This window comes from Dipodomys merriami, unplaced genomic scaffold (assembly GCF_024711535.1).
Source record: "Dipodomys merriami isolate MVZ:Mamm:240054 unplaced genomic scaffold, mDipMer1.0.p SCAF_923, whole genome shotgun sequence".
NCBI classification, from domain to species: Eukaryota; Metazoa; Chordata; class Mammalia; order Rodentia; family Heteromyidae; genus Dipodomys; species Dipodomys merriami.
In genome coordinates, this window is record NW_027206539.1 from 137,378 (window position 1) to 161,921 (window position 24,544).

At 49.4% G+C, this 24,544-nt stretch overlaps 1 pseudogene; it reads right to left on the bottom strand.

Moving 5' to 3' along the window:
- Positions 1-2,836: 2,836 nt before the first annotated feature.
- On the bottom strand, positions 2,837-7,392 carry LOC138821662 (MTRF1L release factor glutamine methyltransferase-like; annotated as a pseudogene).
- Between the last annotated feature and the right edge of the window lie 17,152 nt (positions 7,393-24,544).

Consider the following 24,544-nt stretch of genomic DNA (forward strand, 5'->3'; position numbering starts at 1 on the left):
TATAATTTTTTCCAAGTCTTTCCATTTCCTAACAAATGGGGCAATGTCATTCTTTCTGATGGAGGCATAGAATTCCATTGTGTATATATACCACGTTTTCTTGATGCATTCATCTACTGAGGGGCATCTGGGTTGGTTCCATATCTTAGCTATAGTAAATAGTGCTGCAATAAACATAGTCGTGCTGGTAGATTTAGTGTGGTCTTGTTTGTAAACATTTGGGTAAATGTCCAAAAGTGGGATTGCTGGGTCATTGGGGAGATCTATGTAGAGTCTTTCGAGGAACCTCCATATTATTTTCCAAAGTGGTTGAACAAGTTTACACTCCCACCAACAATGGAGTAAGGTTCCCTTCTGTCCACATCCCCTCCAGCATCTGTTGTTATTAGAGTTCTTGATTTTTGCCATTCTAACTGGGGTGAGGTAGTATCTTAATGTTGTTTTGATTTGCAACTCTACTACTTCACCATTTCTTGCAAGCAAGGAAGGGGTATCTTTCTTTCTTGTTTGGGTTTTTGGTTTTTTGTTTTTTTTTTTTTTTTGGTTGAGCGGCTTGAACTCAGGACTTGGGTAATGTCCCTGATGTCTAAATTTCCTCAAGGCTGGTGCTCTACCATTTGAGCCACAGTGCCACTTCCAGTTAGACATTGCAGATGAGGCTCTGGTGGGACTTTCCTGCCTGGCTGGGAAATCAGATCCTCGGGATGTCAGCCTCCTGAGTGGCCAGGATGACGTGTGTGAGATGACAGGTGTGAGCCACCGGCTCATGGCTTAAGGTGTCTGAAGGACTAGACACCTTAAGCCAAAAATGGCAAAAACTCCCATGCTCTTGGATTGGAAAGATTAACATTGTGAAAATTGCAATACTTCCCAAGGCTATCTACAAGTTCAATTTGATACCTATCAAAATTCCAACCTCATTCTTCAAGGAAATAGAAGAGGCAATCCAAAAATTCATATGGAACAATAAAAGACCCAGAATAGCAAAAATGCTCCTCAATGGAAAGAACGCTGCTGGAGGAATATCAATACCAAATTTGAAACTCTACATAAAGACATAGTAATCAAAACAGCTTGGTACTGGCACAAGAGCAGACCTCGGGACCAATGGAATTGAATTGAAAACCCAGAAATGAACCTAAAGAACTATAGCCATCTAATCTTTGATAAGGGAGCTAAAAAAATAGAATGGAAGAAAGACAGCCTCTTCAGTAAATGGTGCTGGCAAAATTGGTTAACAACATGTAGAAAACTAAAGCTAGATCCTTATATATCACCCTGCACCAGAATCAACACCAAATGGATCAAAGACCTCGGAGTCAAAGCAGACACTCTGAAAACATTAGAGGATGGAATAGGAGAAACCCTAGGTGTCCTTGGCGCAGGACAAAATGTTCTTAATAGAGACCCGGAAACACAACAAATCAAAGAAAGGTTGGAGAAATGGGATTGCATGAAGTTGCAGAGCTTCTGCATGGCAAAGGACATAGCTAGCAAGATCAATAGAAAGCCTACGGATTGGGAGAAGGTCTTCACAAGCCATACAGTGGACAAGGGTCTCATATCTAAAATATACTTTGAACTCAAAAAATTAGATCCCCCAACAACAAATCCTCAAAGAAACCACTGCCCAATAAATAAGTGGGCTAAAGACTTAAAGAGAAACTTCTCTAAAGAGGAAAGAAGTGTGGCCAATAGACACATGAAGAAATGCTCAACCTCCCTAGCCATAAAAGGAGTACATTTCTTATCAAGCATTGTAGCCTCCTCTGCAGGCAACTTCTTTTTTTTTTTTTATTTTGGGTCCTGTTGTGGGGCCTGAACTCTGGGCCTGGGCTCTGTCCCTCAGCTCTTCAGCTCAAGGCTAGCACTCTACCACTTGAGCCACAGTGCCATTTCAGGCTTTTTTCTTTTTGCTTATGTGGTGCTGAGGAATCGAACCCAGGGCCTCGAGCATGGAAGGCAAGTGCTCTACCACTGAGCCACCTTCCCAGCCCCTGCAGCAACCTTCTTATACCAAGGGAAAACCCAACTCATCAAGACACAAACCAAATGTAACCCTACACTTCAGACTTGGTCACCAGCATCCAAAACCATTCTTCCTTGGATGGAGAGCATAGAATTGACATTACCATTCCGCCCCAGCTCCCATTCACCTACTCCCTGCATGCCATAGCCATAACCTCTGGAGTTCTTGGTAAGGCACCACTCACCCTGCTTTGGCTTCACACAGGAGTAAACCTGGGGACTATTAGAAATATCTGTACTGTGAGGTCAGCATCTAGTCTCACAACCACAGAAACCCTATTACTTCACTATCTCTTGCAAGCAAGGAAGGGGTGTCTTTCTTTCTTGTTTGTTTTTTTAGGTTTTTTTTTTTTTTGGTTGAGGGGCTTGAACTCAGGGCTTGGGTACTGTCCCTGATGTCTAATTTTCCTCAAGGCCAGTGCTCTACCACTTGAGCCACAGTGCCACTTCTGGTTGGAGATTGGAGTTGAGGCTCTGGAGGGACTTTCCTGCCTGGCTGGGAAATGAGATCCTCTGGATCTCAGCCTCCTGAGTGGCCAGGATGACAGGCGTGGAATGACAGGTGTGAGCCACCGGCTCATGGCTTAAGGTGTCTAGTCTTCAGAATTTCCACCTAGTCCTTCTCTACAACCTAGACACACCTCTACCTCCTTCAGGGACAGCCAAGGGAGGCTGGGAATCTGGGTGGGGCCATGGGGATTAAAGGGCCCCCTCCACATCACTAACACCCTCTAAACTCCCATCTGCCTCCTCCAGATTGCCTGGTCTTCCAGGGTGGATCAGACCCACTAGGAGTTCTGGGGCTTACCCTATGTCCCCATGCCCCATCCAACCGATACCTGAGGACTTCTGGGGCCAGCTGCTCCATGTCCCCATCGAATATGTTGGGAGGGTTGCTGATAACCAGGCCCAGGGGTGTCCAGGGCAGAAGGAGTGTCCAGATCCCCTCTGTCAAAGGAGACACAAAGCACGGATGGATCTACTAAGAGCTTCAGGGCATAGCCATCTACCTGTCACAAAGGTCCCTGGGAGAACTGTTTTATGGTGACAGCCCTGGGGCCTGACCTCATGGTCCGGCACTGTCCCTGACTTTCTGTGTCTCCAGGGGAGTGCTCTTTCACTTGAGCCACCGTGCCACTTCCAGCCTTTTCTTTGTATGCAGGACCTAGGAATCGAACCCATGCTTTCCTGTATGCTAGGCGAGCCCTCTACCTCTAGGATGCAATCACAGCCCTGGATAGATATTCTTCTGTGACCCCTCAGGCCTGTCTTGGGACAGTCTCACACCAGCAGCCCTGGCTAGAAATGAACACGTTCTGCTATGTTGCCCATGATCTGTAGCACCTTTGTTCTCTGTGCTTCCTTCAGAAACTCGTTGTTAAGCAAGACCCCTTTTCAAGTGCTGTCTCCAAGAAGCCCTTTCTGATCACCTTGGAAAAGCTGGAGCCTCTCTGCTGTGCAGGCTGCCATCCTTGTCAGGCTCTGCCTTCCAGCCAGTGTGGGTTGAGAATGCACGAAGAGGAAGGCCTGGATTCCACCACCGGATTTCTCAAGGCCTTGATATACCACCCAGGGGCAGGTGTTGTATCACACTCCGTGAGAGGGGGCTCAAGGCCTGGGCAATCTGTGGGAAACAAGACAGGACCATTTCTTTGTGTGGGCTTGAACTGAGGATCTGGGAGCTGTTTCTCTGAGTTTTATTGCTCAGGGCTGGTGCTCTACCACTTGAGCCACAGCTCCACTTCTGGCTTTTTGGTGGTTCCATGGAGAGAAGAATCTCTCTGGCTTTCCAGCCTATGTCTGGCTTTGATCTTTGATCCTCAGATCTCTGCCTCCCAAGTCACCAGGATGTCAGGCTTGGCCCTGAGACTGAGGTAATGGGCACCAAAGGCTTTTTGGTTTTTGTTTGCTTTCATTTATGTCCTGTGAACTAGCAAGCCCAAGTTAAAATAATCAGTTACAGGGGATCAAATTCCTCTCCTAGGTCAGTTAATCTAAGGAGATAAAGTGTCTTTGGAAAGGCTAGTCTGAGTTGGCTTAGGCGTGTTTGTGTGTGTGTATGTGTGTGAGTGTTGGGGATACCTACCCTCATCTCTGTGATGCCTCCTCCTCCCAGCAGGGAGTGCATCCAGGATCCTGACCCCAAGGGAGTTGGATGAGGGACGTACCTAAGGTCACATCCAGGGGGATGATCCGAATTCTGTCCTGCAACGATAAAGCCTGGACAGATAAAGGTGAGAAGGAGAGGGTTAGGGGAACATGAAAGGGAGCCCCTTACATTTGGCTACATGTACCAGTGAGAAATCTGAATACATCTTTCTTGATAGTCAGATAAAAGATGTACACTATTCATTTATTTCATTGTTGTGTTAGTGCTAGGGCTTGGATTCAGGGCCTGGGTGTTATGCCTTAGCTTCTTTTGTTCAAGGCTGCGGCTCTACCAATTGAGCCATAGCACCACATCTGGCTTTTTTGTGTGTGGGTTTGGGGAGGAAGGTGCTTTATGGGAGATAAGAATCTCTTGGACTTTCCTGCCCGGGCTGGTCTGAGTCACAACCATCAGACCTCACCCTCCCAAAGATCCAGGATGATGGGTGTGAGCCATGAGTTCCTGACCTCCACCATCCATTTATAATCCCTTAGACCCAGGGCCAGGCCACCCATACTACACCTCCTTGTTGGGAGTAGGAAGCAGACAATAGTGAGTTTGATACTTCAAGAGCCTACCTATCTTTGAGCATTGTTCTGGGTTAGTCTGATGGAGGCTTCATCCTTATCCACAGCAATGATGTGGCTCTGTCACAAGAAAAATGTTGCCCCAGGGGGTGTCAGGTCTGGGGTCTTTCCTCTGAACCCCGTCCCCCTAACCGAAACGGCACTCCCCAGCAAAGGGTAGTACAAATGGAGTGTTTTAATTGACTTTTAGCCAGGGTCTTGTCAGATAGGTGGGGGTATAGATCAGAGGTCCGGAATTGTGCTGGGTATGGGGACAAGGGGACACCTTCTCATCCACTTTCCTTCAACGGTGTAGCAGAGGAATGTGGGGAAGGACACATGGGATGGACAATGAATAACTGTCACGGTCTAGCCAGGGCACAGAGGGGCTTACGTCGAGGGGTGGTTCAACAGGCTGAGAAAAACAGCTCCTGACCCACAGCCCACCTCCAGAATGAGAGGGCCACCTTGAATTCCAGCCACATGGGAATGATGGGCCACCTCCTCTAGCACTCATTCAACCAATTCCTGAGAGAGAGAAAAAGAGAGAGAGAGGGAGAGGGATAGGGGGAGAGAGAGAGACAGAGGGAGAGAGAGAGAGAGACAGAGGTCCAGAATTACACTTAAGCCAGGTGCCAGTGGCTCAGACCTATAATCCTACCTACACAGGAGGCTGAGATGTGAAGATCCTGGGTCATAGCTGGCTCGGGAGGAATGTCTGTGAGACACTTATCCTCAAAGAACCAACAGAAAGCGAGAAGTGATGCTGTGGCTCAGGGGGTAGAGTACTAGCCTTGTTCTGAGGAGCTCATAGACAGCATCCAGGCTCAAAAATCAATCCCCACAAATGGCAAGAAGTGAACTTCCCACCACAAGAAGTGGACTGAATAACACCCACTATCCTAGGAAGCATGGCAGAGAAATCAGGCCAAGATTCCTGTCAGCTGGAGGTCATGAGTATGTCACCTGGCTTCTCCATGACTCATTTTCCCCAGCTGGAAAAATTAATAGAGTGAAGGATCACTTCCTCATGGGGATAGGGTAATGATGAAAGACAGCAACATTTTGTTTCACAATCCCATACCTGTTGCATGATTAATAGCAGACTCCATCTGAGCCCTTTCCAGGCAACTTCCTATCATAAACTCAGAGAATTGTTGAGAACTGTATCTGACACCTGCTCCTTCTGTGCCTGGCCATGCTCCAGAGGTCCCTCTGTATTAGTCCCTTATGTCCTCACAACTGTCCCATGAGGAGCCTGAGGTCCGATGGTCGACACCCAACCCAGAGCTTCAACTGTGGTCAAGAATCGCATGCCATGAATTAAGAGTTTGGGACAATCCATCTAAAATGATGACTGAGCAGGGAACTAAATGTCTACCACCATCATCACCACCCCCCCCCCACCACACACATACACACAAACACACCTCCACTGCCTTTGCAGGCAAAGATGTTTTACTTTCTTTCTTTTTGTTGGTTGTGTGGCTTGAACTCTGGACCTGGGTGCTATCCCTGAGCTCTTCAGCTCAAGTCCAGCACTCTACTACTTGAGCCACAGCACCACTTCTGGTTTTCTGGTGCTTTATTGGAGAGAAGAGTCTGAGGGTCTTTCCTGCCCAAGCTGGCTTTCACCCATGATCCTAAGATTCAGCTCCTGAGTACTTAGGATGACAGCCATGAGCCACTGGCACTCGGTCAAAGGTGCTTTTCTATGCCTGTCATCCTATCCCTTCAGGAGACTGAGATCTGAGGACTGCAGTTGGATGCCACCCTTGACAGCAAAGTCATTCAGAACTCTTATCTCCAATTAAACACCCAAAAACCTTGCAAGTGGAGTTGTGGCTCAAATGGTAGAGTGCTAGCTTTGAGCATGAAACAAGGGATGGTACCCAGGCCCTAGTTTTAAGCTTTTTCTAGCATAGGCCCACCCAAGAAAAGGAAGCAGGTGAGCACACGGGAGCTCAAAGCTCACACATAATACTACAGACTCACAGAATAGACCCCATCCTGCTCTGAGTCTCTAGATTCTATGCCTTAGATCATGGCAGGCTGAGATGAGACTGACCATGCACCAAGTCAGGACATTCAAGTAAAATCTCATACTGAGGATTCCGTGACCTCATCAAGGACTCAAGATCTCTCACTGTCCTGCCTTGACACTGGCAAGTCAGGTGAGATATAGTTATCCAAACAAAGGATATGGGAATGAAATTCTCAGCCAAGGGATGCAGAGTGGAGGGCTCTAGGACCCTCGCTCTCAGGGAGGAGAAAAGGGCTGATCCATTTCAGGAATGATACTGGGTTGTGAGTATCCTCAAAGAAACAACCCTGCTCCCAGCCCAGTGCCTCCTGTTTTCCCAATAGCCTGGACCTTCAGTCGGCACCTCCCTCATCTGCCATCTAGACTAAACGCTGAGTCAGCAAAGAGACCCACCTCTACCTCTGAGGATGGCAGTCATGGGGCCCTAGAGTCCCCTAGTGGAAGTCTCAGAGCAACATTCCTCTGACTCTCACCCTCATTCCCTGGGTGTCCTGTTCCAGTGGCACTCTTACCTCTGTCTCTGGTCGAGGAATGAACACTGGGGGTGTCATCTTCAGATTGAGCCAGCAAAAGTGCCAGTCCCCAAGGATGTACTGCACAGGCATTCTGCAGTGGATGACAGCCAAGTTGTCAATGGTGAACCCAGAGTGCCAGGACTTTTAATAGCCATGTGGCTGGGTTGAAGATTCTATCACTGATGGTCTAGGTTGTCAGTTGAGATCATGGTTCCAATGGCCTGACACACTGGATCTGAGATTGTCCTCCTTCTTCATCTTCCTGCTTATCCCTTGCCACCCCCATCTTGCCACTCCCTCACCGCATACCTCCCTAGCCCTTGGACTGTTTCTTCTTATCTGACCAGAAAATAAACACCCTGATCCCTAGGGTCTACCCGAGATTGTTTCCCTCTGTAGTCAGGGACCACTCAGATTTGGATGTTCTGAAGTTGCTCATGTCATGAATGGGTCAGTGACTTGGTCCTATGCACTAGCTTTAGGCTCTGAAACTGTCCCCAAAGAGATTGTGAAAGGTTGGCTCCCTTGATCCAGGGACTCCAAACCAAGGCTTCCATGCTCGCTTCTTCCTTTCTTTCCTCCTTTTCTCCCTCCATCCTTCCCTCCTCTCTTTCTCTTTCCTTTCTTTGTGTCAATCCTGGGCATGAACTCAGAGCCTGGGTGCTGTGCCTGAGCCTTTGTACTCAAGGCCAACAGTCTACACCTTGAGCTACTCATCCACTTCTGGCATTTTCTTTTTAGTAGTCAGTTGGAGATAAGAGTCTTACAGGTTTTTCTGCCTGGCTCTTAAGCCTCAATCCTCCTATCTCAGCCTCCTAAGTAGCTAGGATGACAGGTGTGAGGCATCAGCATCCAGCTCAAACCAAGATTTCTTCATGTGATGTGGAACCAGGACTGGAACCTTTCATCGTGTATGACCCCCACTCTCTCCCCCCCAGGAACTGGCACACACTGTAATGTTTTGTTAGATAAATAGATGAGCATCTGTCTATGACAATACTACAGAAAAGTCCCATCCAACTCAGGTAAGCATCCTGGGTGGGGGTAAAGCCTGATGTAGCCCTCCCACAGTTCTCCCTCCTCCCTCTTCCCACCCTCCTGGTGCCACCGCACCTAACTCTTTTGGTTCCAAGGACGTGAGCCATGAGGTACTCACTGTATTCTGGGGCCTCTGGGATGCCTATCTTCTCAAAGATCTCTGTCCAGCCACTGACCAGCTGTATGGCACTCAATTCCACACTCAGCTGTGAACAAGGTTGTCATGAGGCGAAAGCTTGGTTCAAGGGGTCTCCTCTGCACTACCTAGGGCCAGACAGGATGGTCCACCATATCCGGACCCCAATTTTCATGGTGCAGAAAAGGATCCCTGAGGCCTCCTCGGTCTCTGAATCTCCCAGAGTCCAGTACAGGTCCTGGGAATTGTCTCTGCTCACAGCGATCAGGATTCAGATGGCAAGGTCACAATCTCTGCTACCCACAACATTCTCAACTGTAGTGATCACCCTAGAGAGAGCCAGAGGAGAATCGGCAGCTGCTGAAGAAAGGCAGTCAAGGCACGACATTCATAGCAGGAGACCATTTGCTCGGGAACTCTGCTTGTGCTGCTTGAATGTCATTGTTTGGTGGCTGAAATGGTCCATCTCATTTGACCCAGTATCCCAAGCATTAGTAGAAATTGCCAGCTTCAAGGAAAAAAACCTAGAAAAGCTGGCATTTCAACTTGTCCCAATCAAACTTAAAGGGTTCCAAAGTCAGTGGTCTCCTTTTCCTTCCAGACATCCTACAGCAGATTAGAGAAAATGGTATTCAGAGAGCCCTAGCTAACAGCCATGTCCTGATCCCAAGTAGGCTCCAGCAGGGGGAACACACTTGCCTACCATTGCCCCGCTGGAAACAGCCCAGGAGGGACACAGATTGGAGTCTGCGGGACTCCAGGGAGGACTGCCCTCCAGTGCACTTCCCCTAGAGGGAATCCATGCCACCATTGGGGGCCCAGAGCCCCCTGCCCAGATGCCCACTTACACCGTCAATACCATGGGTAAGATTCCCCTCTCATCCCCAGTCGTGGTGAACCGTCTGCTATGTCACACTGTTTGTCACTTCCCAGACCCTCCTAGATTCACAGCCCCTGCCCTACTACCTCCCATCTCGTTCCCTATTTATGTTTGGCAGACTCATTCCCAACCTTGAATTAGCTCTAACTATATACATGAGAGCAGACTGTCTGGCTGGAAGAGCGCGGCTGTGGTCACAGTAGCCTCATGAGCCTTCTGGCTAAAGACAGAAGGGCAGGTGTCCACTCTGGTCGGCGGTTCACACAGGCCTCCTAAGGGAGACCCACGCAGGTCCAGCAGTTACTGTGGGCTACAGGAAAGGGGAAGAAAGAGGTGGAAAGGAACATCTACTGAAACCTTCTCTGAAGGAGCCATGAAACGGCGAAAGAGAAAACAAAAATTATGGCTGGGCTCATACTGGGCATTAATTGAAAAAGAATAACAAATACACACATACACACAAATAAAATGCTTTTGCTCTTTTTAGACATGGTGACTGTACAATGAGAAAGATTCTCTCTCTCTCTCTCCTCTCTCTCTCTCTCTCTCTCTCTCTCTCTCTCTCTCTCTCTCTCTCTCTCTCTCTCTCTCACACACACACACACACACACAGATTCAGAGCAGTGTCTCTCCTGAGTTTGTTGGTTTCTCACCTGGGCAATGTACTAGCTGGAGTACAGGGGTTCCCTTGTCAGAACCAGGGGATCTCAACCAAAGGGAACAATGCTCTAATAATGCAGAACCACCCTGACTCTCCCTTTCTCCAGGGCCAGATCCTTCCCCTTGGGAACAACCAGCCTTGACTCCCCATTCTCCAAAACCCTAGGCCAGGACGCTGGGTGAAGGAGTTCCGAGACGCGTGGCTTCTCAGAGCCTGGACAGAAAACAAAGCAGGTGCCTCGAGAAAGGTGTCTGACCTGGGGTGGGGGCGTTGTTGGGGACTTTGATGGGGTCCTAAAGGCTATATACATTGTTGGACTCCCTGCTTCCCTCCTACATACTTCTGGGCAACTTGGCATATTCTTGGGTAGGACAAGGAGCCCAGATGGACTGGTAGCACTAGCAGAAGCTGGCAGAACTGGGAAATGTGATCACCCAGTCAGAACTGTTGACAGCTGGGGTTGGGGGTACAGGCCGGTTGTATGTGTGTCAGAGGGGGTGTGTTTTTCTCCCAAATACCCACCTTCTATCAGACCCCAGTGCCCTCACCTCTTTAGTGGGCTCTTCTGGTAATGTCCTCAGGGTAAAGGGTGACTGAGCACAGAAGACAGGGCTCACACAACAACAGGGTCTATCTTCTGCATCCAACCTCCCCCTGCCCAGCAAAAGGGACCGAGAAGGCAGGTGTGGAGGTCCAGCTCCCCACCTCTGACTACAGCCACCACGTTCCCACCAGGGAGAAGAATGGGCAGATGCACAGCTGTGTGGCTCCCACTACTCCAGGCCAGGGTCTCTGTGATGCCCCACCTCCCCATCCCTGCAGCTCCCCTTTTCCTGGAACACTGGCCACTAGGGATGAGGGTGGGATCCCCGGGTGGACACCCACCTCCATCCCCCACCCCAGGGGTGCATTTTTGGCAGAGCCAAGACAGACGGTGGGGCACGGGGGAGGGGCTGGCAGGAAGAGAAGGGGAGGCAAGAGGCAAGGGTCCAGGTCCGCGAGGGTGGGGAAGAAGGGTAGAGTGGGGGACGGGGTTTACAGTGGGGTGTTGTGGGGGTGCAGGAGTGCAGGTTGTCCAGTCACGTATGCTGCTGGGAGAAGCTGTAGGCTGCGACTCCGGGTGGTGCCGGGAGTCTGAGGACCGAGGGTCAGGGGCGCAACGGCTCCGCCAGGTGACTACTAGAGTCTCCGCGGGTCCAAGCCAGCAGTGCCATGTTTGAAACTCAGCGCGGGCCCATGGTGGAGCTGCGCACAGCCTCTGCTCCTCCTCAGCCACCACCGCAGCCTCAGCGGCCTCCTAACCTGTGGCCGCAGCTGCCTCAGCGGCCACTGCCTCTGCCATACTCCCCGAACCGGGACCTCAGACTCAGGGCCACCATGGCTGGGCGCCTCCGGGGGGCTGCATGTTGCTATGTGTCTGCCATGCAGGCTCCACATGCTCTGCACTCCCGGCCAGGACCCACACTATGAGCGGAGCAGCCGCCAGCCACTGAAGCCGTTTCCACGGGTGCTAGCGCTTGTGCTCGCTCTTCTCCCAGCTCTCGCTCGGCCCCACACTCCTCTCCTGGGCCACCCTGTCCGTGCTGCACACACAACCCTGCCCCCTTGGGCCCCTGGCCATTGCTGCCACCAAAGTGTGCTCCTGGGCCCCGCCCCCTCCTCCCCTGGGCCCCGCCCACACCGCTGGCCACAATTGCAGCCCTGACTAGGCCCTGAGGCTTCTAGACCATGGCAATTGCAGCCTTACCTCAGCTTAGCTCTACCCCGCACCCTCCAGTACCGGACCAGGGAATCGAATCTCCCCTCAGCCCCACCAGTGGAGGAGATTCTCCTCCATCCCCCTCCACTCCACACACCAAGCAGGTGCATGGTGACACTCGTGTGTGTATGTGTGTTTGTGTTTGTGTGTGTGTGAGTGTTGGGGATAACCACCTCTCAAGGACTCAGAACATAGCAACCTTTGGGATGACTCAGCACACAGCACACTTTCAACATCAGCACAAAGCACCCTGTGTAAATAACTCAGCACACAGTTCCCTTTGAAGGACTCAGCATGTAGGATGCTGCATATTCTACCCAGCACCCTTTGAAGGAGGGAGTCTATAGCCCACAGTGTAAAGGACTCAGTGAATGGCACGCTTTGAAACACTCAGCACATAGCACTCTTTACCAGGGACTCATCACAATCTGTGTTGAAGCACGCTGTGTAAAACACACAGTGCACAGCTTCCTTAGATAAACTCAGCACACAGAACATTTTTGAAGGACTCAGCACATACCACACTGTGGAAGCTCTCAGCACACAGCACCATTTGAAGGACAGTACAGAGCATCCTATGGAAAGGACTTGGCACACAGCACTCAAAATACACCTCATCCCTCTCTTCTCAATGGCTCACACATAGCAGGACCCTTTAGGATGCATTAGCACACCACAACTTTTGAAGGACTCAGCATACAATACTTTGTGTAATGGACTCAGCACAAACCTCCCTTTAAAAAAAAGCAGGATGGCCCACACTTTTCAAGGACTCAGCACATATCACCCTTTGGGATGACTCAGTAAACAGCATCTTTTTGAGGACTCAACATATAACTCCCATGAGGGAAGGACCCAGTAAATAACGCCCTGTGAAGGACTCAGCACATAGCTGTATGTCACAAGTTCAGCTGTCATTAGAATTAGGGTGCTTTCTTCAGTATCGCCATTCTTCAGAAACACTTCACAAATCCTACTAGTTCACATTTAGACAAGCAGTGTTTTATGGGGGAAGTCAGCTGGGGGTCTTGAACTCAAAGCTTGGGGGCCATGTCCCTGAGCTCTTTGGTTCAATGCTAGAGCTCTACACTTGGAGGCACAGATCCAATTTTGTTTTTTGGTGTTATTCTTTGACAGGTCTTATGGTGATAAGTAAGGACAAGTTGGGGTATCCATGGTCAAAGGCTCTTAGCTCAGCCTGGAGCTGACCTCTCCCTTCCCTGTGTCCCTGGAAAGCTTGGCCTCCTGGAGCTCTCTTGGCCTAGGGTGGAACAGACCTGCTCTGGCATCAGCAATCAGGGTGAGCAAAAAGTCAGCTTGGCTCTGGTCACTTCCCCAAACTGAACTCTAGAGGATAATGGCATGAGACCGCATGTTCTACGTGTGTCCACCAGGGGGCAGGAGTGGCCCACAATAGGGATTGTACTTGTGACTTGTGTTTACTCTTGCTTCCCTGGGGCCCCGATCATGATTCAAAGCCACCCTGGACAGGAAAGTCCTTGAGACTCTTACCTACAATTAACCATCGAAAAGTAAGTGGGGCTGTGGCTCAAGTGGCACAGCACTATTTTGAGCAAGAAAACTCAGAGATAGAGCCTAGGTCCTGAGTTCACAAACACACACACACACACACACACACACACACACACACACACACACACACACACACACACACACACACAACACATGAATGCAAAATCAGAGATTTCTACACTGCACTCTTTGGGTATTCTCTACTTTTCCCCCCACTAAGCCTGGTGGCTGCTGGCCCAGGTGTTTGGTGCATACAACATCACCTGGCATCTTCAATTTTGGGGGAATAGAATGGCTAGAAGGTCAACCTTCCCCCATCCCAGCTCCTTGATTGGGTCATGGTCTATCCAGGCCCTTTGGGGCTCCTTTACAGCCTCGCCAAAATGCCTTCAAGAGGCATCACATACTGGGCACTGGTGGCTCATGCCTGTCATCCTAGCTACTCAGGAAGCAGAGATCTGGAGGATCACAGTGCCAAGCCAGTCTGGGCAGGAAAGTGTGTGAGACTCTTAGCCTCCATGAAATGTCAGAAAACAAAAGTGGCATTATGGCTCAAGTGGTAGAGTGCCAGCCTTGAGAAAAAGAGCTCATGGACAGTGCTCATGGCCAACAACAACACCGACAGGCATTGCATGTTGTCTTTGGGATTGGCATGGGCCAAATATAATTGGAATTAATTATAATTGGAATTAATCAAGTCCTCTAAGACAAAGCAGTACCTCCTTTAGTCCTGTGCTCCTCCATCTTGTCTCACCCCCTGGCCTTGTCTGGGCTTTGGGTCAGCCTGGGTCTGGCTGGACGAGAGGGCTCCAAGGAAGATCCCAGTGCAATCACCCCACACCCTTCTCTTCTGCTCACCCTGCTGCTTCTGTTCTTTACCATAGAACTTCTTCCTGGAATCCATCCATGAGGTCACCACCACCATCATAGTGGTGAATGGTGGGTCTGGCCTAACTAGGGACAGTCAGAGGTGGAAGTAGGTCTGGGACTAGGATCTTCCACCTTGGGTGTGGGCTGAAGCCAGAGCTGACTTTTATTTCATCCTGAGCCTTGCAGTGGTAGGGACACAGTTTAGACTTTACATCAAGTCAGGTAAGAACAGAATCTGGAGGACCACTTGTGTGGGGAAAGATGTGGGACTCAGGGGGCCACTGTTGTTGGTACTCTCTTGGGACTCCCCTCTCACTCAATGGTAAAAAAGAAACTTCAACTCAGGGTGTGGGAAGAGGGGGCGGGAAATATTTGGGGGGGAACCAGATTTGTGCTTCATATTCATCCTAGCCCCTACTTCCTATTTATCTGAGGAATGGCCATATGGGTTTGGGAGGGGGAAAAATCATCCTAGCTGAGAATGTGGCTCAGTGGTAGAGTATTCGCCTAGCATGCCTGAAGCCACGAATGGGCCACCAATGGGCCATTAGATGTCCCTTGAGTTTGGGCCAACGCCCTTCAGCCTCTACCATACCCTACCCTCAGTTTCATCTTCCCGTTGCCCGGCAGATGGAGGCCTGAGAGAAAGCCACTTGGTCACCTACTTCTGGTGGCTGCCAAGGCTTATGAGAGTCAGTATGTCACATAGAGAGTCATCATCCGCATCAGTCTACAGGAGAAAGTGAGAAAGCACTCCTCCCCTGAGCCTGGGAGCTGTGGGCAGATCTGGATGTGAGGCAACTGGGGCAGGACCTGCTCCTTGGGGGAGTCCACTATGGGGTCGGGAACCCTGACCTCTCCCTAGCAGTTTCCATGCTGTCTTCAAGTTGCTTCTGAAGCAGTGTTGGTGAGAGGGGTGGGAGGCTCAGCCTGTGTTGGCATCTGGAAACTGCTGTCGGTGCCTTCCCTGGCGATGAGTGACAGCAGCTCCGCAACACTCTCCTCTTCTGGATCTTCTCCTGAGACAGCCAGTGCATGCACTGGGCTTTCTCCCAACACAGCTCATTCAGGAACAACATCTGTTCTTTACACACCATGAGGGACTCCTTGATAGTTTGGATGAGTGCCGACAGTTGGCTGCATCAATGGTGGAGCTAACCTGCTGGACTCTGGAAGTTCACCTCATCAGGAAGGTTATGGATGAAGCAGATTTTCTTCTCAGATGCCCGTGTCCTGCTTCCCATCCCCAGGCAGCTCATGGGGTTGAGGGCCTGTGGCTCCAGCTCAGTCTGGCACTGAGCTGCTGGGTTGGCCAGGGGGTGCCTGCAGCTGGCCCGCCATTCTTGTGGTAGGAGTTTCTCCCTGTGGATCTCATCCTCCAAGAGCACTCTCAGAGCCATGTCACTCTTGGTCTGGGGGACATCTCCATCATCTCTGATGGTCACAAGGGGTGGGTGGGATTCGCCTTCTTACGTTTTGCTTCTCCAGGGCTCATGCCTTCCCCTTCCCTAGGGAAAGCCAAGAAGGTCAGCTGGGCCTGCAGGCACTCCTCCTGTGATCTGGTGGCTTCCAGGCACTTGATAGTGTCCTGCCACTTCGGAGACATCACCTGGTCCCTCCAGTTTGGTGAGTCCTGCACTCGCTTCAGTTGCTCCAGCAGCTGGGTCTGCCTCTCTAAGTGCTGCTGCAGGGGCTCCTTCTCAGAGCACAGTCACTCTTTGGAGACAATGTGCCATTCACCGGAGGCTCTTAACTCCTGCACTGACCCAGGGACTGCTCCTGCTGCTCCTGAGCTGCTTGGCTCACTCTCTCAGCCACCACTATCCATTTCTCTATCTTCTTCTCTGAGCAGTCCTACTGTTCCTGCAGATGTTTCTTCATCTGCTGCTCTGAGTCCAGGATGCTGACAAGCTCCTCCTTCTCACTGCTCACCCTGTGGAGAGTGCCCCACAGCAGGGCCAGCTTGTCCTCTGGTTGTCCATCCCACACACATGCACATCATGGGGTCTCAGGGATCTCCTGCTGATCCTAGGCTTTCTCCTCCAGTCTCTGCAGTTACTCCTGCTGCTCCACGTTCTGAAGACGGAGACTAGTTTTCCTGGACCTGGATGTGAAGTTGTTCCTCGAGATTTTTCAACTCCATCTTCAGTACCTAATGCACTCCAGCGCTTGTTGGAACTTGCATATTCTCTTTTTCATGTGGCTCCTCTGTATCTGCGGCACTTCCACCTTCTCCAACAACTTGTGTTCACTTGCTCCAGGTCATCAAAGTTTCTGGTATTTTCCTCAAGCTGAAGGGTCACATCATTCAGCTGTTTGAAGATCATTTTGGTCTCCTCCTTTGCAGCAGTGACCACAGAAGCCGCTATCTCCAGCTCTGCCACATGCCACTCCGTAGCTTGCACACAGCTGGTGAGAGCTTCGTGATCCCTTTCTCTGTCATCAGTGGCCTGCTGCACTTGGGCCAGTGCACATTGTAAATCGCTTTCTGCTAAAACCAACCACTGTATGGGTGCCTTTTGGATTTCTACCTCCATTTTTGGTGTTGCATGTATCTGCTCTATCTTCTCCCTCTCTTACTCCCATTGACCCTGCGGGTCTGTCTCCCTACTTCAGTGGTTGGATCTTGGCACAGAGTGCCTGGTTTCTTCTTTTCTGTGGTCCAGGGTGGGCACCACATATAGGTAGCAACTCTGTGGATCCTTGGTGGGATTGGGACCCTTGACACTCTGGACCCTGGTGGCTGTGACTGACTCCAAAGGCAGGGTAGGCCCATGGTTGGCATCACCTTTCTCTGGACTCTCCATTCAATCTCACTCCCCAGTGGTGTTTGTCTTGGGGATCCCTCCCTTTTTCGTGTTTTTTGTTTTCTTGAATGTTTCAGGTCTGTCGGGAGGATACTGCTGGTGATCTTGTGGCAGCTTTTTGCCCACAGTTCTCTCATTGATTCTTATTGTTTCAGACATCTGAGCGCTGGGACGGGAAAGTTGGGCTGCCCACATTCCTAGGCTCTAGAAAATCTTCTATTCTCCCACTCACCGACTAGGACATCGTTTCCTACTCTACCTCAGTCACCTGGAGTCTCTTGCTCACCACTCAGCCACCTCTACATTCCTCAACTGCTGGTAGTGGTGTCACCCAACAGAGGGATTCCAGGTGCTACGGGGAAGCATGTAATATGGGCGTGTCCACTATTCTTGGATCCCATTGGTGAAAAAGAACGATGAAAAAATGGATGTGTGCCTGGAATCCTGGGATGCAGACCAAATTGGCCTAGTCAACATGACAGCAGCTCCTTTACCAGGAAAGTCTGTGCAATCCAGTTGGGGACAAGAGGGAGACCTGCTTTAGCCAGATGGCTGCACAGATTGTGTGTATGTCTGTTTGTTGCCAGTCCTGGACCTTGAACTCAGGATCTGGTCACAGTCCATGAGGTGTTCTTGCTCAAGATTAGACCTCTACCAGTGGAGCCACACAGCTCTACTTCTGGCTTTGTTGGCATTGAGGTTGGACAGGTGTCTCAAGGACTTTCCTGCCTAGGATAACTTTGACCATGATCCTCCTATCACAGCCTTGTAAGTATCAAGGAGGACTGGTGAGAGCCACTGGTGCTTGGCTAATCATTGTTCGGGATTATGGCTTCCTCAGTAGCCTGTAAGCCTTCAGCAATGCGAGGTGAAGTATGCTTTGGAGCCAGATCACTCAGACCCAGATGGCCATACTGCAAAGGAAGAAAATGTAAAAATGCCATCCTGCCACTTTTTTTCTGTGCAATTCCCCCATTGCACAAGGCCTGAAGTTCTAGGATCCCAGGATAGCTTGTGTTTCCAGCGGCTGCACCCCAGCCTATGGTGATGAAAGCTGAGGCACGGTTGCCATGACCTGAGTTCAAGACCATGCTTGGCAAAAAAAGCAAAAAAGCAGAAAAAACTTAGCTCCCTGGCTTGCAATTCACGCTGTTTCTCCTACCTTTGATTTTGAATTTAAGGCCTGGGTAACTCTGAAGCACTGTGGACGAAGGGGAAGCTCACCATGCTTGAAGACAAGAAAGTAAGGCCTGGTCCCTAGGCATGAATTAAAGTCCCAGCCCTGGAAACATTCTAGTTATATACATTGTAAAGGTAAGATTTCTACTTACATATAGATTTTCAGTCCATGTCCTGTTTGTATTGGTTATTTATTGTATTTTTGTTTTATTCATTTATTTTCCATTTTTTAATTGTGAAAATAGTGTACATAGGGGATACAATTACATGGGCAAGATAATGAGTACATTTCATATCAAGCATTGTAGCCTCCTCCTTTGTTTCCACTTCCCATCCCTTCCCATGCTCCCTCTCACCCACCCCAACCAATCCTCCCTGCTCCTCCCCCGCTCTCCCCCTGCACCAATGTTGTAAAGTTCATTTTTGACATAACGACTTGTACATCTCATTGCTGCAATGGGTCCACCTGTATCCCTATTTAAACGATTAATTTTTCCTGTTCCCCTCCACAAATTATACCGACATCAAATACAGTGAAAGCAGGGGTTATACTGTGGGAGAGGGACGTAAAAGCAACAAAGAAATAATATTATACATGTGTTAGAAACAATTTCAAGAAAGAAAAAAAAAAACATTTGAGTACATATCTTAGTGTTCATTTCCCTAACATCACCTTATCTGACCTATTCTGCTTGACACAGACATATACTAGATATTGCAAATAAGGGAAACCATGGGACCTATGTTTCTTTGGGCCTGGCTTACTTCACTTAATATAATTTTTTCCAAGTCTTTCCATTTCCTAACAAATGGGGCAATGTCATTCTTTCTGATGGAGGCATAGAATTCCATTGTGTATATATACCACGTTTTCTTGATGCATTCATCTACTGAGGGGCATCTGGGTTGGTTCCATATCTTAGCTATAGTAAATAGTGCTGCAATAAACATAGTCGTGCTGGTAGATTTAGTGTGGTCTTGTTTGTAAACATTTGGGTAAATGCTCAGAAGTGGGATTGCTGGGTCATAGGAGAGTTCTATGTGAAGTCTTTTGAGGAACCTCCATACTACTTTCCAAAGTGGTTGAACAAGTTTACACTCCCACCAACAATGCAGTAAGGTTCTCTTCTGTCCACATCCCCTCCAGCATCTGTTGTTATTAGAGTTCTTGATTATAGGCATTCTAACTGGTGTGAGGTGGTATCTCAATGTTGTTTTGATTTGCATTTCTTTTATGGGTAGGGAGTTTGAGCATTTCTTCATGTGTCTATTGGCCATGCTTCTTTCCTCTTCAGAGAAGTTTCTCTTTAAGTCTTTTGCCCACTCTTTTATTGGGCAATTGTTTCTTTGAGGATTTGTTGTTGGGCGATTTAATTTTCTGAGTTCCAAGTATATTTTAGATGTGAGATTTTTTATTGACTGTGATGACACACATTCCATTCATGGTATTGATGACAACCCATCACATAGTATCTAGATTTGTACACCTTTGTTCTCTGTGCTTCCTTCAGATCCTCCTTGTTAAGCAAGACCCCTTTTCAAGTGCTGACTCCAAGAAGCCCTTTCTGATTACCTTGGAAAAGCTGGAGCCTCTCCCCTGTGCAGGCTGCCAGCCTTGTCAGACTCTGCCCTCCAGCCAGTTTGGGTTGAGAATGCATGAAGGGGAAGGCCTGGATTCCAGCACCGGATTTCTCAAGGCCCTGATACACCACCCAGGCGCAGGTGTTGTATTAAACTCGGTGAGAGGGGGTCGAGGCATGGGCAATCTGTGGGCAACATGACAGGGCCATTTCTTTTTGTGGGCTTGAACTGAGGATCTGGGAGCTGTTTCTCTGAGTTTTATTGCTCAGGGCTGGTGCTCTACCACTTGAGCCACAGCTCCACTTCTGGCTTTTTGGTGGTACCATGGAGAGAAGAGTCTCTCTGGCTTTCCAGCTTATGGCTGGCTTTGATCTTTGATCCTCAGATCTCTGCCTCCCAAGTCACCAGGACGTCAGGCTTGACCCTGAGCCAGAGGTGATGGGCACCAAAGGCTTTTTGGTTTTTGTTTGCTTCCATTTATCTCCTGTGAACAAGCAAGCCCAAGTTAAAATAATCAGTTACAGGGGATCAAATTCCTCTCCTAGGTCAGTTAATCCAAGGAGATAAAGTGTCTTTGAAAAGGCTAGTCTGAGTTGACTTAGGGGTGTTTGTGTGTGTGTATGTGTGTGAGTGTTGGGGATACCTACCCTCATCTCTGTGATGCCTCCTCCTCCCAGCAGGGAGTGCATCCAGGATCCTGACCCCAAGGGAGGTGGATGAGGGAATGTACCTAAGGTCACATCCAGTGGGATGATCTGAATTCTGTCTTTCAACCTAAGCCTGGACAGATAAAGGAGAGAAGGAGAGGGTTGGGGAACATGAACGGGAGCCGTTACCTTTGGCTACATATACCAGCTAGAAAACTGAATACATCTTTCTTGGTAGTCAGATAAAAGATGCACACTATTCATTTATTTTATGATTGTGTTAGTCCTAGGGCTTGGATTAAGGGCCTGGGTGTTATCCCTTAGCTTCTTTTGTTCAAGGCTGAGGCTCTACCAGTTGAGCCTCAGCACCACATCTGGCTGTTTTCTGTGTGGGTTTGGGGAGGGAGGCGGTTTATGGGAGATAAGAATCTCACGGACTTTCCTGCCAGGGCTGCTCTGAGTCACAACCATCAGACCTCAGCCTCCCAAAGAGCCAGGATGATGGGTGGGAGCCATGAGCCTCTGACCGCCACCATCCATTTATAATGCCTTAGGCCCAGGGCTGGGCCACCCATACTACACCTCCTTGTTGGGAGTAGGAAGCAGACATGAGTGGGTTTGATACTTCAACAGCCTACCTATCTTTGAGCATTGTTCTGGCTCAGTCTGATGGAGGGTTCGTCCTTATCCACAGCAACGATGTAGCTCTGTCACAAGAACAAGTGTCCCCAGCGGAGGTGTCAGGTCTGGGGTCTTTCCTCTGAACCCCACCACCGTAACCAAAACGACACTCCCCAGCAAAGGATAGTACATATGGAGTGTTTTTATTTTCTTATGGCCATGGTCTTGTCTGATAGGTGGGGGTATAGGTCAGAGACCCGGGATTGTGCTGGGCAGGGGGACAATGTGACAGCTTCTCATCCAATTTCCTTCAACAGTGTAGCAGTGGGATGTGGGGAAGGACTCATCGGATGGACATTGAATAACCGACACGGTCTAGCCAGGGCACAGAGGGGCTTACCTCATGAAGCTGCTTCAACAGGCTGAGCAAAACAGCTCCTGACGCACAGCCCACCTCCAGAATGAGAGGGCTACCTTGGTTCCACCCACATGGGTTGCTGGGCCAACACCTCCAACACTCATTCAACCAGTTCCTGAGGGAGAGAAAGAGAGAGGGAGAGAGAGACAGAGAGAGAGAGAGTCAGACAGACAGAGAGACAGAGAGGGAGAGAGAGACAGAGGTCCAGAATTACACTTAAACCTGGTGCCGGTGGCTCAGACCTATAATCCTACCTACATAGGAGGCTGAGATGTGAAGATCGTGGTTCATAGCTGGCTCGGGAGGAATGTCTGGGAGACACTTATCCTCGAAGAACCAACAGAAAACTGGAAGTTATGCTGTGGCACAGGGGGTAGAGTACTAGCCTTGATCTGAGGAGCTCAGGGATTGCATCCAGGCCCAGAATTAAATCCCCACAAATGACAAGAAGTGGACTTCTCACCACAAGAAGTGGACTGAATAACACCCACTGTCCTAGGAAGCATGGCAAAGAAATCAGACCCAGCTTCCTGTCAGCTGGGGTCATGAGTAGGTCACCTGGCTTCTCCATGATTCATTTTCCCAGCTGGAAAAATGAATAGAGTGAAGGATCCCTTCCTCATGGGGACAGGGTAATGATGAAAGACAGCCCTGTTTTGTTTCATAATCCCACACCTGTTGCATGATTAATAACAGACCCCATGTGAGCCCTTTCCTGGCAACTTCCTGTCATATGCTCACAGAATTGTAGAGAACTGTATCTAAAACCTGCTCCATCTGTTCCTGGCCCTGCTCCAGAGATCCTTCTGTATTAGTCCCTTATTCACTCACAACTGTCCCATGAGGAGACTGAGGTCCGATGGACAACATCCAACCCAGAGCTTCACCTGTGGTCAAGAATCGGCTGCCGTGAACTAAGAGTTTGGGAAAATCCATCTAAATGTCTAAATGTCTATCACCCCCCCCCCCACACACACACATACACACAAACACACCTCCACCGTCCTTTGCAGGCAAAGATGTTTTACTTTCTTTCTTTTTGTTGGTTTTGGGGCTTGAACTCTGGGCCTGGGTGATATCCCTGAGCTCTTCAGCTCAAGTCCAGCACTGTACTTCTTGAGCCACACCAATTCCAGTTTTCTGGTACTTTATTGGAGAGAAGAGTCTGAGGGTCTTTCCTGCCCAAGCTGGCTTTCACCCGTGATCCTAAGATTCAGCTCCTGAGTACTTAGGATGACAGCCAGGAGCCACTGGCTACGGCCAAAGATGCTTTTCTATGCCTGTCATCCTATCCCCTCAGGAGACTGAGATCTGAGGACTGCAGTTGAATGCCACCCTTGGCATCTAAGTCATTCAGAACTCTTATATCCAATTAAACACCCAATAACCTTGCAAGTGGAGCTGTGGCTCAAATGATAGAGTGCTAGCTTTGAGCATGAAACAAGGGATGGGACCCAGGCCCTAGTTTTAAGATTTTTCTAGCATAGACCCACCCAAAAAAAGGAAGCAGGTGAGCACACGGGAGCTCAAAGCTCACACATAATACTACGGACTCACAGAATAGACCCCATCCTGCTCTGATTCTCTAGATTCTATGTCCTAGATCATGGCAGGCTGAGATGGGTCTGACCATGCACCAACTCAGGACATTCAAGTACAATCTCATACTGAGGATCCCGTGACATCAAGGAATCAAGATCTCTCACTGTCGTTCCTTGACACTGGGCAATCAGGTGAGATCTAGTTATTCAAACAAAGGATATGGGAATGAATGAATTTCACAGTCAAGGGATACAGACTGGAGGGCTCTAGGTCCCTCTCTCTCAGCGAGGAGAAAAGGGCTGATCCATCTCAGGAATGATACTGGGTTGTGAAAGAAACAACCCTGCTCCCGGCCCAGTGCCTCCTGTTTTCCCACTAGCCTGGACCTTAATTCGGCCCCTCCCACACCTACCTTCTATACTGAAGGCTGAGCCAGCAAAGAGACCCACCTCTACCTCTGAGGATGACAGTCATGGGGCCCTAGAGTCCCCTAGTGGAAGTCTCAGAGCAACATTCCTCTGACTCTCACCCTCATTCCCTGGGTGACCTGTTCCAGTGGCATGCTTACCTCTGTGTCTGGTCGAGGAATGAACACTGGGGGTGTCATCTTCAGATTGAACCAGCAAAAGTGCCAGTCCCCAAGGATGTACTGCACAGGCATCCTGCAGTGGATGAAAGACATTTGTCAACGGTGAACCCAGAGTGCCAGGACTTTTAATAGCCATGTGGCTGGGTTGAAGATTCTATCACTGATGGTCTATGTTGTCAGGTGAGGTCATCGCTCCAATGGCCTGACACACTGGATCTGGGATTGTCCTCCCTCTTCCTCTTCCTGTTTATCCTTTGACACCCCTCCAAACCCCTCTTCACCGTCTTGCCACTCCCTCACCCTACACCTCCCTAGCCCTTGGACAGTTTCTTCTTATCTCACCAGGAAATAAACTCTGTGAGCCAGGGGAGATTGAAACTCTGTGACCCACCCTGAGCCCTAGGGTCTACCCGAGGCTGTTTCCCTCTGCAGTCAGCGACCACTCAGATTTGTATGTACTGAAGTTGCTGATGTCATGAATGGGTCAGTGACTTGGTCCTATGCACTAGCTTTAGGCTCTGAAACTGTCCCCAAAGAGATTGTGAAAGGTTGGCTCCCTTGATCCAGGGACTCCAAACCAAGGCTTCCATGCTAGCTTCTTCCTTTCTTTCCTCCTTTTCTCCCTCCATCCTTCCCTCCTCTCTTTCTCTTTCCTTTCTTTGTGTCACTCCTGGGCATGAACTCAGAGCCTGGGTGCTATCCCTGAGCCTTTTTACTCAAGGCCAACAGTCTACAGCTTGAGCTACTCATCCACTTCTGGCATTTTCTTTTTGGTAGTAAGTTGGAGATAATAGTCTTACAGGTTTATCTGCCAGGGCCTTAAGCCTCAATCCTCGTATCTCAGCCTCATAAGTAGCTAGGATGATAGGTGTGAGGCAACAGCATCCAGCTCAAACCAAGATTTCTTCATGTGATGTGGAACCAGCACTGGAACCTTTCATCGTGTATGACCCCTCTCTCTCCCCCCCAGGAACTGGCACA